The 16,486-nt window shown below is 39.5% G+C and overlaps 1 protein-coding gene across 1 annotated transcript in view; it reads left to right on the top strand.

Annotated features, from left to right (window-relative positions):
- Nucleotides 1-16,486, top strand: part of TRHDE (thyrotropin-releasing hormone degrading enzyme) — a 223,010-nt gene that overhangs the window by 35,766 nt on the left and 170,758 nt on the right. The gene's annotated exons all lie outside the window — the stretch shown is intronic.

Raw genomic sequence — 16,486 nt, 5'->3', positions numbered from 1 at the left:
TAGTCTTACAGCTAATAGTGTAGGAGATAGATAAAGTAATTATCTGGGTGTTGCATGAATTTTTTATAAGAATTTTGTGGCATTTGTTTCTTGTCGTCTTTAAATGATGGGTTACAGGCATTGTTCTCCTGGAGAAATATGCAGATCGGTTAAACATGGCACATGCATCAGGCTTTGTGTGTGTCCTTTCATACCTGGCTTCAGGTATGTAATGGTGATTTCATAAAGGAAGTTATAGACTTACCGGTGCCAAAAATTTAGAAGGAAAGAAATAATCAAAAACTTGCCGTTGAATATAAAGGACTAACGGTGGGACTCCGATCATTGCTTCAGGTAGTTTACTGAGGATGCCAGGTAGCAGCAGGCAGTAGTGACCGTATCTGCTTCAGAATATCTATCACAATTGCAACATACGGTCTTTCAACTCAACATGCTATATGCATTATCATTATGCTGTGGCATATCTTTTAAAAAAATCTCATTGGAAATGAGTATGTTCCACGTTTGGATCTCTTTGGAAAAGAACAGGAGGAATAGTCACAAGTAAAATTGTATTTTTTCATCAAGTAGTAGTAAAATTATTGAGTTAATATGAAAAATGGCTTGAAAACTTCAGTTATTCTGTAATGATACTATAGGAAATAATTTGCAAAGTTTGTTATGCTATAATAAGGTTAAATTTATTTAAGGTAAATATAATAACGAACATTTCAAAACTCTATCAGTGACATAAATATTTTTGAAAATTTGATTTGAATATGAACATAGGTATCTTTGTTCCCAGTTCAGCGAACACCAAGATCACTAAGTTTAAGCATGTGCTAGTACTGTCTTTAACCTGAAGGAGTGAATTTTATTTTTTTACTGGAAAATGGAAGATTAGGGACAACAGTCTGGCAGGTGAACAGAAAGACTAAAAACGAAAACACTGTAGTCTTCCTATGATAGTGATTTTGCAGTAGTATTAAAGAATTTTCTGAGGGAAGAGGCAAAACAGCATTAGCTACAGCAGTGGAAGGAGTGTGCATCAGGAGAATGCGTTGATACAGAAAACACGCCTGTGCACTCTGAAGCCTTGGGACTGTCACCTGATGCGCTGCTGTCACCACTGCAAAGGATTGGGTACTTCATTAAGGTTGTAAGAAAAATCAGAATGTTTTTTGTGGGACATTTTAGGAGGTTTTAATTTGATTTATAAATGTGGGAGTGAAAATTGAAGAAGGTAGTTTAAAAAGCTTTTTAATGGCAGTGTCAGTTTTGTAGAAAATGTTCTAATTCAAACGTAGATGTTTTAAAAAATGGAATTTTTTTTTCCATATATTGTCCAGTTCTAACAAGAGTGAACTAAAACAAATGTAATTATTTTGGTTGAAAATACACTTTATTTTTTTCAAAAGAATTCTGTTGTCGAAATACTGACCAGCTTACTATGCAGGTGCTGTATGAGCTACTGAGCACTATGTTGTTAGTGTCAATGCTGTATGCTGGGGTGTGTGTGTGGGGACAAGGGACCTGCAACCCTTGGCAAAGCACTTTCATCGTCTACGTGGTCATCCATTTGAACAATCTATATGGTGGGCGTGTCTGAGGACATTTAGACTTCAGACGTGTTGCTATATCAGAGGGACCTGTGTTTGTTTGTTCACTTTGTGTTTCACTGAGGTCCGCTTCCACAGATCCTTGGCATTTGGAACTACTGCTTGTCATCTGAGATTGTAGTAAATCAGCTAGTGTTCTCTATAGGAACCACTTTCTCCTGATGCTCTTGACTACTTTACTGTTTTTGACCAGGCTTTTTTACTGTGGTACATGCAGTCAGATGTCTGTGGTTGCTGTTGCCAGTTGTGGGCTCCTCTGACTGTGGAGAATCTGGGGGAACCTTTTTGTCACCCAATGACTAAGATTTTTTCAGTCTTGTGGCCTGTACTGGCTTCTGAATGTACTGGAACAATAGATTTGTTTGCCAATTGATGTGAATTCTGGTAATGAATGTGAATTGGGGATTTTTCTCGTTTGAATAACCAATTTCCACAGTTAAAAATTCTACTTAGCTTGTAGATATGTGCTTTTTTTCCCCACATCATACTCTGAACTGGGAGGTGCTTGCGTAGGGTTTTAAGCTATTAATTCTTGTGTGAATTTCATGTCTGAAAAATAAGTCAGGTCTTTAAAAAACAGATTTTTCCAAGACTGTAAAATCATTATATAAACACTAGTTAAAATGAGGGGTGAGTAAAGCATTGGGTTTTATTTAATTCTAAAGAGATATGCAGTAGGGTTTTTAATTGTGTTTCTGTGGCTGGTGAATATAAAATACATTTCTGTATTTGTATCACATTTAATTTTACTCCAGTTTGCAATACACAAAAAAATTTCTTTGTATGCGTAGAGCTTTTACTTATGAGGATCTTTGAGACTGGAATAGTTTCCCTATGGGGAATGATTAGGTAAGCAAGCACTCTTTCATAGAATCATAGAATAGTTTGGGTTGGAAGGGACCTCTAAAGGTCATCTAGTCCAACCCCCCTGCCGTGGGCAGGGACATCTTCAACTAGACCAGGTTGCTCAGAGCCCCGTCCAACCTGACCTTGAATTTTTCCAGGGATGGGGCATCCGCCACTGTCCTGGTTTTGGCAGGGACAGAGTTAATTTCCTTCCTAGTAGCTGGTACAGTGCTGTGGTTTGGATTTAGGATGAGAATAATGATAACGCACCGATGTTTCAGTTGTTGCTAGGTAGTGCTTACACTAGCCAAGGACTTTTCAGCTTCCCATGCTCTACCGACTGAGAAGGCTGGAGGTGCACAAGAAGCTGGGAGGGGGCACAGCCAGGACAGCTGACCCAAACTGCCCAAAGGGACATTCCATACCATGGGACGTCATGCTCAGTACATAAACTGGGGAAAGCTGGCTGGGGGGGCTGCTGTTCGGGGACTGGCTGGGCATCAGTCGGCAGGTGGTGAGCGGTTGCACTGTGCATCACTTGCTTTGTGTATTATTATTATTACCTTATTATTATTTTATTTAAATTATTAAACCATTTTTATCTCAACCCATGAGTTTTTCTCACTTGTGCTCTTCCAATTCTCTTCCCCATCCCACTGGGGTGGGGGAGTGAGCGAGCGGCTGCGTGGTGCTCAGTTGCCGACTGAGGTTAAACCACGACAACCACCTCTCTGGGCAACCTGTCATTCCAGTGTTTCACCACCCTCAGCGTAAAAAATTTCTTCCTTATATCTAGTCTAAATGTCGACAGCTGTGACTTTACATGTGGACAGTTGTGACTCTTAAGTTGTGAATGATTTGGGGTGGAGGTGACTGTCTCTTAGTGGCCAAGACTAAAGGGCCACCCACTGAGGTTAGCAGGAGACAGCTGCAGAGACCACAAAAAGATTGCTGTTACTGCAGCAGGTGGTAGATTTGTGGAACTCCTTGTCAAAAGAGATTGTAGATGCAAAAAAGTTCAAGGGGAGAGATGGACAAGTACTTGGAGAGGTCCGCCATGGGAGGACCTTGAAAATAGATGCTGAGAAATACTCAAGAGGGTACTATTTATACTTCCCTGGTCTTACTCTTTCTTGAACATCTGCTTATGGGTGCTGTTGGAGAGCAGAACACTGTGCTAGGCAGTCTTTTTGTCTGAGCTGGCAGGGCTATCTGCATGTTCATAGTCTTCCAGTTTCCCAGGTGTTTCTATGAAAGGGCCACAGAATCTCTTTCCAGAATAATTCATGTACTGGAACTGGGAAGCTTTACAGAGCACCAGTTATAAAAGACTGACAAAACTTCATGTGTGGTGCATAAACAAGCTATTAATGTGAAGATTTTTGGGTTTCTGGGCCTTGGTTTTCCTCCCCTTAACAGCATTGCAGTATAACAGTGTTAGTGGGGTGCATTTACTGCTTCTCTGAAAACTCATTTTACAGCTCAATTTATTTTATTCTGAGTACTGTATTTAGAGACCCATGTAATTAGTGTAACCACTGTGCATTGTGTAAAGAAACTTGGGTGTCTCAAGGGTCAGACACTCAGTGCCTAACTCAAAGGCACTTTGCTTGTATTCATTCAACTTTAGGCACTTAACTGGCACGTCTAAATTAGCAAGCTGATTGCCCTAGGTTCCTTATGTCATTAGTGGAGAGGAGATCTTCCTGGGGATGGTTCGAATCTTATATGGGCAGAGTCTCCCGCTGGAACTGCCTAGGTAAGAGAAAAAATGTTTTATTAACCATTAGCAAGTTTGCTGACGGTACCAAACTGAGAGGTGCTGTTGACTCTCTTGAGGGACAAGAGGCCTTGCAGAGGGATCTAGATAGATTGGAGCATTGGGCAATCACTAATGGCATGAAATTTAACAAGTCCAAATGCCGTATTCTGCACCTAGGATGGAGTAACGCCGGGCACAAGTATAAATTGGGAGAGGAGTGGCTGGAGAGCAGCCCTGCAGAAAGGGATCTGGGGGTGCTGGTTGACAGCAGGCTCAATATGAGTCAGCAGTGTGCCCTGGCAGCCAAGATGGCAAATCACATCCTGGGGTGCATCAAACACAGTATAACCAGCCGGTCAAAAGAGGTGATTATCCCGCTGTATTCAGCGTTGGTACAGCCTCACCTCGATTACTGTCTGCAGTTCTGGGCCTCGCAATTGAAGAAGGATGCAAAGGTCCTTGAATGCATCCAGAGGAGGGCAACAAAGCTGGTGAAGGGGCTGGAAGGCATGTCCTATGAGGAGCGGCTGAGGACTTTGGGATTGTCTTGTTTGGAGAAAAGGAGGCTGAGGGGTGATCTCATTGCCCTCCAGCTTCCCGAGGAGGGGAGGCAGAGAGGGAGGTGCTGATCTCTTCTCCCTCTTATCCAGGGATAGGACGTGTGGGAATGGTTCAAATCTGCACCAGGGGAGGTTTAGACTGGACATTAGGAAGCATTTCTTTACCGAGAAGGTGGTCAAACACTGGAACAGGCTTCCTAGAGAGGTGTTCGATGCCCCAAGCAAGCCTGTCAGCGTTTTAAGAGGCATTTGAACCATGTCCTTAATAACATGCTTTAACTTGTGGTGAGCCCTGAAGTGGTCAGGCAGTTGTCCCTTCCAACTGAACTATTCTGTTCTGTTCTGTTCTGTTCTGTTCTGTTCTGTTCTGTTCTGTTCTGTTCTGTTCTGTTCTATTCTATTCTATTCTATTCTATTCTATTCTATTCTATTCTATTCTATTCTATTCTATTCTATTCTATTCTATTCTATTCTATTCTATTCTATTCTATTCTATTCTATTCTATTCTATTCTATTCTATTCTATTCTATTCTATTCTATTCTATTCTATTCTATTCTATTCTATTCTATTCTATTCTGTTGTAACCCCTGAGCTTAATTTAAATGTCATTTGTACCATTAAACTTTCACAATGTGCAGAGCTGGGAAGGAGACGTATCTAAGGCAATTTAGTGATAGAGAGCTGTGAATAGGGTTGGGAAGAACTTGGGCTTCTCAGAAAGCTTTTAATTCCCCATTGAAGGTGTCCTGAAAGGTAGAAATATGAACAGCTGAAGAATCCACTTTGGGACATGGCTGCATATGTTACAGAAAGGCTGTCTGAAAGTAAATCCCCTTGCTGTTTTTTCTTGAGGACAGTGGATCTGAATCAATATTTAATTTATAAATACTGCAATTTGTGTGAGCACTACAGTGTTAAAGTATGTTTAAAAATTTTTTTTTCCCCTAGACTTTAGGAAGTCTCTTTTTCTCTAGATTTGCTGTATAGCAAACTTTGGGGTTACATTTGATATATTTTATGTTTTTTTTTTTTCTTACAGGTGTGTTCAAGGTACTAATTACCTGGTTCATGCAAAAATGATACGGTCTTTTTTTCATTATGCAGCATAAAATGCTTTAAAGTTGTGAACACAAAGTCTCAGAAAATGATTTTCCAAGGGATTTAGTGTATGTGCTGCACAATAGAAGACAAGATTGGACCATTAACATTTACTCTTTGAATATTTTTGGAGAACAGGATTCAGTTTTTAAAGTGTGTCATGGAAGAATTTAAACTCTTTCTTATGATGTAAAAAATAGCCATGAAAAGAAAAAGTTCAACAGGGAACTGTTCTGATATTTAAAGGAAACTCACGTACCTCTGCTCCGTTTCCTGATTGTTGACTGTGAATATTTTGGTGAGAGAGAGTGTTGCTGCCTGTTGCTGTGTGAGGCATTGCAGGCCCAGAATAAAAGCGTGAAATGCTGTTGTAGGGTGGCCAAGTGACTTGCTGCGAGCACTAGTAATGACCTGTTTGTTTTCATTTAATTGCTTTACTATTAACTTGACTCTTTGACATGTTCCTAACCTGTTCATTGCCATATTGCCTTCTGCCCTGCTTGATCTTCCATCACCTTCATCAGCACTCTTTCTGCTGCTACTGCTTTCTTACTTCCCCTTTGTTTGTCCTTCCTCCTGTCTCTGTTGCTCCTTCTATGATGAACCTCCATGTTGTTGCCTGCATTCTCTGCTTTAGTTCTGCTAAAAGTTTCACAGTTCCTGCCCTCGTGCTTTGTCTTTCTCCCTAGCAAGGTGGCCTCTTCCTGCCACCTGTCCAACTCTGAACTGGAATTGCTGTATTACAGCAAGCAAGATAGCTAATATTTCCTTCTCCATCTGTATAATGGAAACAATAATTAGTACTTTTTTGGTCTTGTTTTTACAGTAGTTGAAAATAATTGTCTGTTTGGTTGCCTCTTGATTAAGAGGTTGCCAACCTGAAAATTTAAGAAATGCTGGTCTGATCTGGCCTCCAGCGTAGAATCATAAAATTGTTTAGGCTGGAAAAGACCTTTAAGCATGGCAAGGCTTGTAGAGTTTCATAGCGTTCTTATGACATCATAGCTGTAGCATCTGTCTGAACTGTACACAGTCTTTCTGAAAGATGTCCAGTCTCTTCCAGTGAGAGAGAATCCATCAAAGCCCTGTAGGAGAGAGGGAAAGGAACGTTAGACTCTGTTAAGTCTGAATGAACTGTTAGTTGTACGGTCTTCTGAATTGAGAAGAAGGAAGTGTAGGAAGGGACATGCCCTGGGAGTGGGACATACGACTTCTGGAATGAGGAAAGGTGGGAGAGGAGGCACTAAGGACCTAAACATGTGCCTAAACATAATTGTCCAGTACTGTTTAAAATGCCTTGGGGTATCCTGAAGACCCCTAGCTGCTGCTTCTGCTGGCCTCCAGATGAGATCCTGTTGGTCCATGGCTGTTCCATACCTGACAACTCCACATGGATTTTTTTAATAACTTTGAGCATCTCAGTTGGGGCTATCACCCATATTTAGGCAGCAGAATTGAAACCTACTATTTTCTTTGACCAGGTACTTAAAACAACGCTAATGCCTCTGCTCACAGGGACTATTTGTTGATACAGAGCATTTGTACACAGAATGAACTCTGTCACTTTTACCCTGACCTTTGAAGCCTCTGTTTTGAGGTTGTGGGTTTTTTTTTTTCTTTTTAAATTTCTAAGCTGTGAGCACTTCAAAACAGCAACTGGTCAGGGCTCCAGAGGGAAAAATTCCAGCTGCAGCCATAGGAAAAAGCAATGTTTTTTCTCAGAGCAATGCTTTGAAATGTGAAAAGGAAATGTGAGTTACTAAACTGAAACACACTGAGTAGGAAATCAGTCCATAGTATGATGTTAAGAAACAAGGGAGAAAATAATCCTTGCTTCGGACTTTTTCTTACTGTATTGCTCTAAACTATGTTAAATGGTAAGCCAATTCATTCCAGTAATTAGTATAATACAGCTCAAAATGGGCATTGTAACTGGTTTAGGAAGTTTATTAAGGGGAACCTGATCTTTCTCTGGTGACTTGGCGTGACAAGTCTGGTATTGTTTGCAGGAGACAGGAAAAGTTACATATAGGAATAAAGCAGCTTTATATAGAATAAAGATGAACGGGCTGTGGTGGAAATAATCCTCTTCTGAGTGAAATGTTTTCTTTTTATTATGTAGCGCTTTCCCTCCCTTCTTAATTGTGACATGAATAGAATCAAAACCTCTCAAACAAGGAGAATGTTCAGATAGTAGCACTATTGCCAGTAGTAGTTCAGCCAGCCCATAGTAAAAGGGTGACCAAATCTGACAGCATCCCCACTGGCTACTCAGCTAAATCAGCTTGGCTTTTAAATGATTAATTAAAAAAATAAAAAGAAAAGAGAGGGTGATGCTGTTGTTAGGAGAGTATAACAGGATGTGGGATTGTAGGAGACTTAATGGAAATGTCAGGGCTTTTTTGAGCCATGAGAATTCTTCATCTGAATGTAAATAGATGTTTTTCTAAGCTGGTCTTCAGTAAGTTATTTGAGCAGTTAACACCAACGTAGAAGTGGGTGTGCTGCATTTTAGCCATCTAAGAGTCTGTCTACTCTAAGTTCTTTATCTTTCGAGAAACATAGATGCTTCAGAAAATGATGCATTTTATCATGTAAGGAGAAATAAATCTTCCCTGCAGAGGTACCAGTGGAGGTGTCTCTGCTGATCTCTCATCTGTCTAAAAGATGAGGTGAATCCTTCTGTAAGATTTATAAAATGGGGTGAGATCTTTGACAGGCACAGAAACTCCACTGAAATTATGGGAATCACCAGGGAATTGTGTGAACTTTTACCTGGTACGAGATGGTTAAATGCCTAAAAGCGCATGAATCCAAAATACTTTTTAGATAGCCGTGGCTAAAGTAGTTTTCATTATAGCTCCTGTCACTCTGCTTGAGCAGAGCTCTCATCCCTGATTGTCTTCTCCAGCGCTGCTAGTGATTGTCTTTTTGTAAGCTTAATCATACTGTTCTTGACCAGAAACGTTCACTTATGAATATCAGATTTTTGAGGGGTAGTACTGATTTCTGCTGCAAAATAGTATTGTTGGAACCAGAATCCTCTTGACCATGTCTAGCTTTTGAACTTCTTTTTTTTTTTAAGAGAGGCTACTGAAGATTGTTAACAACCTGTTAGATCTAACAGTTGAGAGGGTTCATCAGAGACTTTGACCAGCCGCTGAAACCTTTTACACCAGCAGCTGTAGCTTTGTCTTAAAGAAGCACATGTAGAAAAAAAGCTTAAGCCTTGGCCCCACAATGAACTTCATGTTTGTATAGGCATTGGGAACTGTGTTTTTTATTATGGGATAGGGGCTATATGTCATTAGGGTATTGGGAGAGTTACTTTCTGTGTATAGTATGGCACTGTGAAAGTTAGTGTGTGGAGATTGGAGCTACATGGTGGAAAAACAAATATAGAAGGGTTTGGAAGAAAAAGAAGTGATGTCACTGAGGATAGATTTAGATGGTGTTCATGAAGAAGAGTGTGTGTGAATCCTTGGCCAGTGTATAGGAAGATTGGATTGCAGTAGGATGTGCTAAACTAGGAAATTCTTCCTTTTAAAAATCGTACCTATAATGTTTAGTTTGAATCAAAGTAGGTAATGTGGTTGGTCTGTATCGATTAACTGGAGTACCAAGGAGAAAGTAATGGCCTTTTCTCTCAGAATTGAGGTAGAAACCTGATACTCTCTACGTTTGAACCAGTACAGAAGTGTTATATAATCTGCTCAAGTATATTGTCTTTTTGATGGGAAAGGGAAATGACTATTGTTGACCTAATGAAACATGATCCACCTATGCAGTCTTCTACAGTGAGTGGTGTTTAAACAGCATCTTCAAGACAGCTGTATATCCGCAGACAGAGCTAACAGAATAACAGTAACATGTTCATAATGACACCATTTGAGTCAGTATGAAAGTTTACTGAGGACTTACTTGACTTTCTGTAATTTTGGGTGTATCTCGTTCATATTCATAATCATATGACAAATTTTAAATAAAGATAATTTCAAATTCAGTTCATGAAGGTTCCAGTTTTCATTTAACCCTGCAGTTTCAAGTGTGGGGAAAAAACAAGGGTACTATGGTGACATGTGAAGCAGAGGCTTTCCTGCCTGAAGAATGAAGCTCAGTAATATCAAGGTATTGGGCTGATGAGGGGGAAAAAAAAAGTGGCAGATTAGAGTACTGTCCACATCAAACACCAACACGGTTCACTCAGACTTTTCTTTTTATGTGTGCAGTTTGAGTACAGGACAATTTTATATTTTACTAAGAATTTTTATTGTGAATTGATTGAAACAGGTAATTTTACATACTGGAGCAGCAGCAATATGTTTCAGTGGTATTTTCTTTTCATTCAACATTGTGGTAAAGGTTTTTGGCCTCCTGCATTTCATTTGAAAAGTGAAGAAGTTTCAGGCCAGACTCAGAAACAAGTTCAAATGAGTCGAACAGGAACTGTAAATGATTACAATGGACTCTTTCTTCCAGTCCTGTCTATAAACATATGTTCTGTACTAGTTTTAGCTCTGCCTAGTGTTATGCTGAACCCTGTAGCTGCTGCGTTGGCTCTCCAACCCTGGAAGAGCTAATGTCATGACAAAGCCTGTTCAGACTTATTTCAGAAGCACAATTTTATTTAGCTTGAAACTCACAGAGCAACACCAGTATAGCCTATTTCCTTGGTCGAGGCAGGCTAGAAAGGCTTAAAAGACTTTTCTCTTGCCTCTTCCCCTCGCTCCAGGCACTTAGAGCTGTTATCGTTTGCCTAGCTCCCTGCCTTCCTTCTCTAAGGGTAGGCCTGATGTTCAAAGAGTTGTTAGCTAAGTGTTTTAGGGTGCTTGGCTATAGTTTCAGAGCTAATCTGTAACTTCTACCGCTTACTCAGAGTCTCTGAATGGCTGGAATGACAACTTCCATGCAGAAAGACTGAAAGATAAGACCGAGGGGAGATTTCAATAATACTTGCATTGTATACTTCCTTTTTCAGAGATAGCAATTGTTTTGGCAGCAATTTTGAAAACACTGCCATCATTTTCATGCTGATTAGGACTTCTAAGAATGTGTGATTTTAATTATTTTTCATATCAGTATCATTGCTAAACTGAAATGAGAATGGAAAACTTTTTTTTTTTTTTTCCTGCAGCACTGGAGAAGTGTTCCTGTTAACTCTCCGTGTTTTCAGTTTTAGAAGGATTGGGCTTCTTTGGGGTAGTTTATTATGCTCTCCAGATGGTATTGTGATAAAGTTTGTTTTCCATTAGATACTGATTTGAGGGCACCAAATGTATTACTTTGAGAAACGAAGCTTCACTGGGCAAAACTGATGAGAAAGCAATTTATCCACTGACTATCTTAAACTGACTTGCATTTGCTTTTGTTTATTTTCTTATGTTTATCATGAAATATGCATAAATACTTAAAAATTTTGACCTTATTCGTGCTTACTGTAATACCAAGATCAGGACAACTCCTTAATTGTCCCTACCAAGAACATTCTTCTTCACTGTGGATCTTTTGTACCAGAAAGAAAATAGATGAGGGACGTACACACACACACAAATATCTGTAAAATTAATATTTTTATTTCCTAATAAATCTAAAACTTGAGTTATGCATTACTGGTGCAGTGAGAGTTACAAAAAAGTAACCACTTACTGATAATTTTCTGTATATTAGAAATAGTTAAAAGTCTGTATGTAGATGTATAAAATGAGCTTTCACATCTTTCTTCTGTACTGTAAAAAAAACATAGATACAGACCTAAAGAAGATACATTTTCATATATCATCAAAGAACTTGAGGAGTTTCTTTCAAGAGATTATGACAGTGTCTTGAAAAAGATTATAGCACATTAAAGTGGGACTTAAGTAGGCCAGAGATTTCTGTTCATACAAAAAGACGTGAAGAAGCGTATAACTACAGAGCTGAATAAACCTATTGCTGCTGCCTAGATTCTGATGGCTTAGTTACAAACCTTCCACCTGTACTAGCTAGTTTCTGTAAGCTACTGAAATTCAAAGGGATGTAGGTGCTCACCTTTTATTGCTCTTGCTAAGGATATTGTAACTGAAAAGATATCCTAACACAATGAATTATGCTATGCTTGCAGCGCCATGCCTGAAGCAACTTCATTTTTGCATTAAGGAAACCAATGATTTTCAGTGTAAAGATGAAAATATTAAGATGGCTGAACAACTTTCATTAAAACAAGTGAACTGTCACTGTAGATTCCACCCTCCCCCCTGCGTGCTGGGAAGCTTCTTAAAATGGTATATGGACATTAAAAGAATCACGTAATAAAAATGCTGTGGAGATCTCTGGCAGATACTGCGAAACTTGCTTTCCCTGTTCTCCCTTGCCGTGTATAAATTCCTTTTCTTTGCATCTAATTTGTTGCAATGCCATCTGCTTGTGTATTTAAAACGTAACATTTCCAGATTCAGGATCAGTTCTGTGAAGGCTGCATTTTCCTTCGCGCTCTCTGATTCTTATCAGTAACACTTCTAACAAAGCTGTCCTCATGAAGATATATATTTGTCACAGCGATAGCACACTTCAGAATGTGTACTAAGCTAAACCAACTCCCACTGTTCAACTCAAAAATATGCTCCTTGTCATATGCTACTCCTCACTGAAATTAAACTCACGCAATAATTTAGTCTAGAGAGATCAAGTCCCCTTTTCTCCTGGTGTGTTCAGCTTTGGCTTGGCTGAGTGTAGTTCTCCTGTTGTACGTTACTGAGCAATTGAATCCCAGAGTGGGTGGTGGGGGAAGGCAAGGGGAAAGATGCACAGCGATGTGCGAAAGAGAACTTAGAAATCTATTCTGGAGACCCTTGTCAGAAGTTTCTGCAGCTATTGCTGTCTCTCTGGGTGGCTTAGATAAACCTTTGGAAACCATTTCAGAATAGCCCCTGAGTCTGTGGCTTTCTAACTGACCCCTCAGCTCTGCAACAGTAGGGGACTTGTCAGTGGAGCTGATCATGGCAAGAGAGCTCCTATATGTATTTTATTCAGCAGGGGGTTTGGTCTGTCACCAACACTATGACATTATCTACAGATTTCCTTTGACAGTCATGATGTAAAAGCACAGGTATTTTGACAGAACTTTAATTACACATAGCTATGTTTATGATGTGACTCCTAAAGCAATAACAAAAGTCAGTGGTTGAAGTCCTCATATGGAATTATATAAGATATTTCCATAGTTGTCATAGTACCTAAGCATTTTATAATCACTACTGGCTGTTTACACATAGTGCATCTTGCAAATGGAGAAGTACCACAGTTTTGTTGTCCTATTTAGAGGCACAGCTGAAAGCCAAAGAGTGCTGAGAGGTGAAGGCAGGCAGATGTTTTGCTGATTAGACCTGCATAAAATGTTCACTTGTCAGATAAAATTTGAGTGTGTATTGAAACAGAAGGCAGTTCGCACTTGCATCCTTTCATAATTAAGTATTGATGATTCAGTTTCATGTGAGGGACATAAAAGTGGCTCCAATATTTCCTACTTTAAAATTAGTCTGCGAGTTGTTCATCCTAGGGTGCTAATTCTCAGGTGTGGAAATAGGTAAATCTTCACAAGACTGTCAGCTGTAACTTAGATACATAGACAAATGCAATATATGTCTTTTCACCGCTAATGTAAAATGATTTCCTAGGCATCTTTTCTCCGTATTCTTGAAATGTTTTAAGTTTTGGTTCTGTCTTAAGGTAATCACACACAACTGAATTTTATGAAGAAGCATGGCTGTTTCTCAGTAACAAACAGATGCATTAGAAGTGCAGTTTTATGCTGCATGCCATCTCTCCAGGTATTTCTGTAGAAACCATACAACAGTTTCCAAGTGATTAAAAGGATCTGAATTGTACAAGCTATGATTGGTGACAGAATGATATAATGTAGCTCTTAAAAAAACCTTCCAAAGATAAGAATGTTGTCAGATGACACGGAAGGATATTCAGGAATCGCTATAAGTCATTCAGAGTAACAATGAACAGACAGCTTTCTGTAATGCTTATACTGCATTTGGGGACAGCTGGATGAAAGTGCAGCCCCAGAAGAATTCACTGTGTTTTATCTTTACCAGTCTATTTCTTAAAAAAAAAAAAAAGAAAAAAAGAAAAAAAATTCTCGCTCTTTGCAATCAAAATACCATTGCTGTGTGGCAACTCTGATATTAGTGGATATGGCATATAAAATGGTCAAATCCAAGTACTCAGCTGAAGGATAATTTAATGTTGCAATAGCGAAGTGGAGAAATTAAACAGTACAAGTGAATATAATGCAATTTTAAACGATAAAAGCAAATCTTCCTACAAGTAGTTCTAGCCTCTCAAAGCTTTACATATATTTGTCTGTGAATGCTCCTTTAACATTAATCTATCTTTCCAACCATATGTACATACACATGGACACATGCAAACATATATATGTATTATCCTGGCTGTATTTGATATGCATACGACTGTAATCCTATGAATTAAGGTTATACAAATACTTATCTATAGATAAAATTCCAGTCAGCAGGTGCTACAGACTTTTATGGAGGCTCTCCCAGGCCATAGTTCCCACCTTTCTGCTGTCCCATGGAATGGGGCCATCTGACCATGGAACCAAGAAGTGTTTGCACTATGGGATAGGGAGTCTGGGAACAGGGAGTCTCACTTCCAAGCGTTAGATGAGTTTGGATCTGTGGATAATTAGAGAATTGGGGCAGTGTGCTTGCTTTCAGGCCTTTATCTGAGGGTCCCATGGGCACGATGGGTCCTGTTTACTGGTTGTGGGCTAGACATTCCTTATTTCACAAGCCTCCTGACCTTTTTCTAGCTGCCCCCTCTACTTACAGATCCTCACTGCAGTACTCTCTCATCAGACCCAAGAAAGATGAGGCAAGCAGACTCTATCCTACGTGCCTTTTCATAAGAGATTAATTTCAGTGGTGTAAAGTCATCTTCTTCCCTTTGATTTTTGGGAGGTTATTTTTAACCACTTCTTTCCAGGGATCTGTTTTGTAGGCTGGTCCCACAGTTTAGTTGCACTGCTGAGAAGCAGTGGACTGCAGTGTGGAGGTGGGGACTGGTGGCTGGGCTATGGGTGAAATCCAGAACTTCTTAAGACAGCTCTGCTGCCAGTATTCATGAAACTATAACCCCAGGAAGATTATAGTCACAGATGGTTCAGCAAGGTAAAGTTGTGTAATTCCAAAGTAACTCTTAATATTCATATGTAAAGATTCTAATGTGTGTTGTATCTGTGTTACCAAAATCGGGAACCTCAGCATCAGGAAGCCCCTGGTTGCTGCCTGTTAGCAAAATAAAGGTGGGAGCGTGAACTCACGTAGAGAAAGAACTGTCTCATACTCCACCACCAGCAGCTTGTTTCCATTATGCAAGTAGCCTATAAGTAAAAGTTGACAGACGCAGAAGCTGTAAAATTGTTTCACTTCAATAATCATATTTAGGAAGAGGGCTCCTACAGAGAGAGAATAGGACTGGAGAGAATATAAATGTCTCTCTTCATATCAAAACTTTTGACTTGACAAGCAAGCTATTTTATATTTTGGAAGGTAATTCCATGCATAGCCAGTCTTGTGACAGCATATTCTTTGATCTCTAGGACTGGTGAGCTTCACTGAAACTCATTTTAACACTCCTAGCTAGGAATTTGCCTTCACTGCACATCCAGGATCAAGGCATTTTGACCTAAGGATTATGAACAAGTCCAGGCGGCACAGTGTTACTCTTTCTTTGTGTGAAGATGGAAAATTCCTGATAATGTTGGTATTGGTTCATGGTATTAAAATACAGAACCGCTCATGTAGGTATATTTAAAAACTTTTTTGGATGTCTTTATCCATCTATGATCACTTATATGGGATAATACTTTTCTTGTCTTCAAGTTGCTAAAACCTCATCTCTGATGTAGGCCTTTATAAAACTAGATTTAGATAAAAGCCCACATGTGGATAAGACGTCTTTTCTCTGTCCTAATACTCTAGCACCTTGTTCTTCCTTAAACTAAGCATACTAGGGAAATGTATGTGCGATAGAAAGGTAGTGAGTTTTGATTTGTTGGTGGTGTTCCCTCAATACGCAATTCTCTAATTTTTTTTGTCAGTAGCTCTGTGTCTCCTGCTCTGATGGAGACGTTGCATTGTACGTTCATCTTGGATGCATTTCCTTCTTGTCTCGTGACTTGACACATTTCTAGAGGTGTGTGTGGAATACCCCAATAAAGGAAGAGCATCTTCTTCATCCTCTCACAAATCTGTTACAGGGGATACATGCTCAAATGAATAGAGTATGCTGCATTTCTTTCAGAATGAATTGGTTGTATTTTTGGTATAATCTATATTACAAAGTTGCACCTGTAAAGATTCTTTCTTTCTTTCTTTCCTTAGCAGAGGCAGTGGAAATCAAATGGCAGGTGGGCGCATTGGGTTTTATAATAAAGAATCATAGAATCATAGAATCATAGAATCATTAAGGTTGGAAGAGACCTCCAAGATCATCGAGTCCAACCGTCAACCCAACACCACCATGCCCACTAAACCATGTCCCTAAGCACCTCATCTACCCGTCTTTTAAATACTTCCAGGGATGGTGACTCAACCACTTCCCTGGGCA

The sequence above is a fragment of the Pygoscelis adeliae genome, unplaced genomic scaffold, assembly GCF_000699105.1.
Source record: "Pygoscelis adeliae isolate BGI_AS28 unplaced genomic scaffold, ASM69910v1 Scaffold113, whole genome shotgun sequence".
Lineage (NCBI taxonomy): Eukaryota > Metazoa > Chordata > Aves > Sphenisciformes > Spheniscidae > Pygoscelis > Pygoscelis adeliae.
Note: the sequence above shows the minus strand (reverse complement) of the source record. Positions and strands in the feature narration are given on the sequence as shown.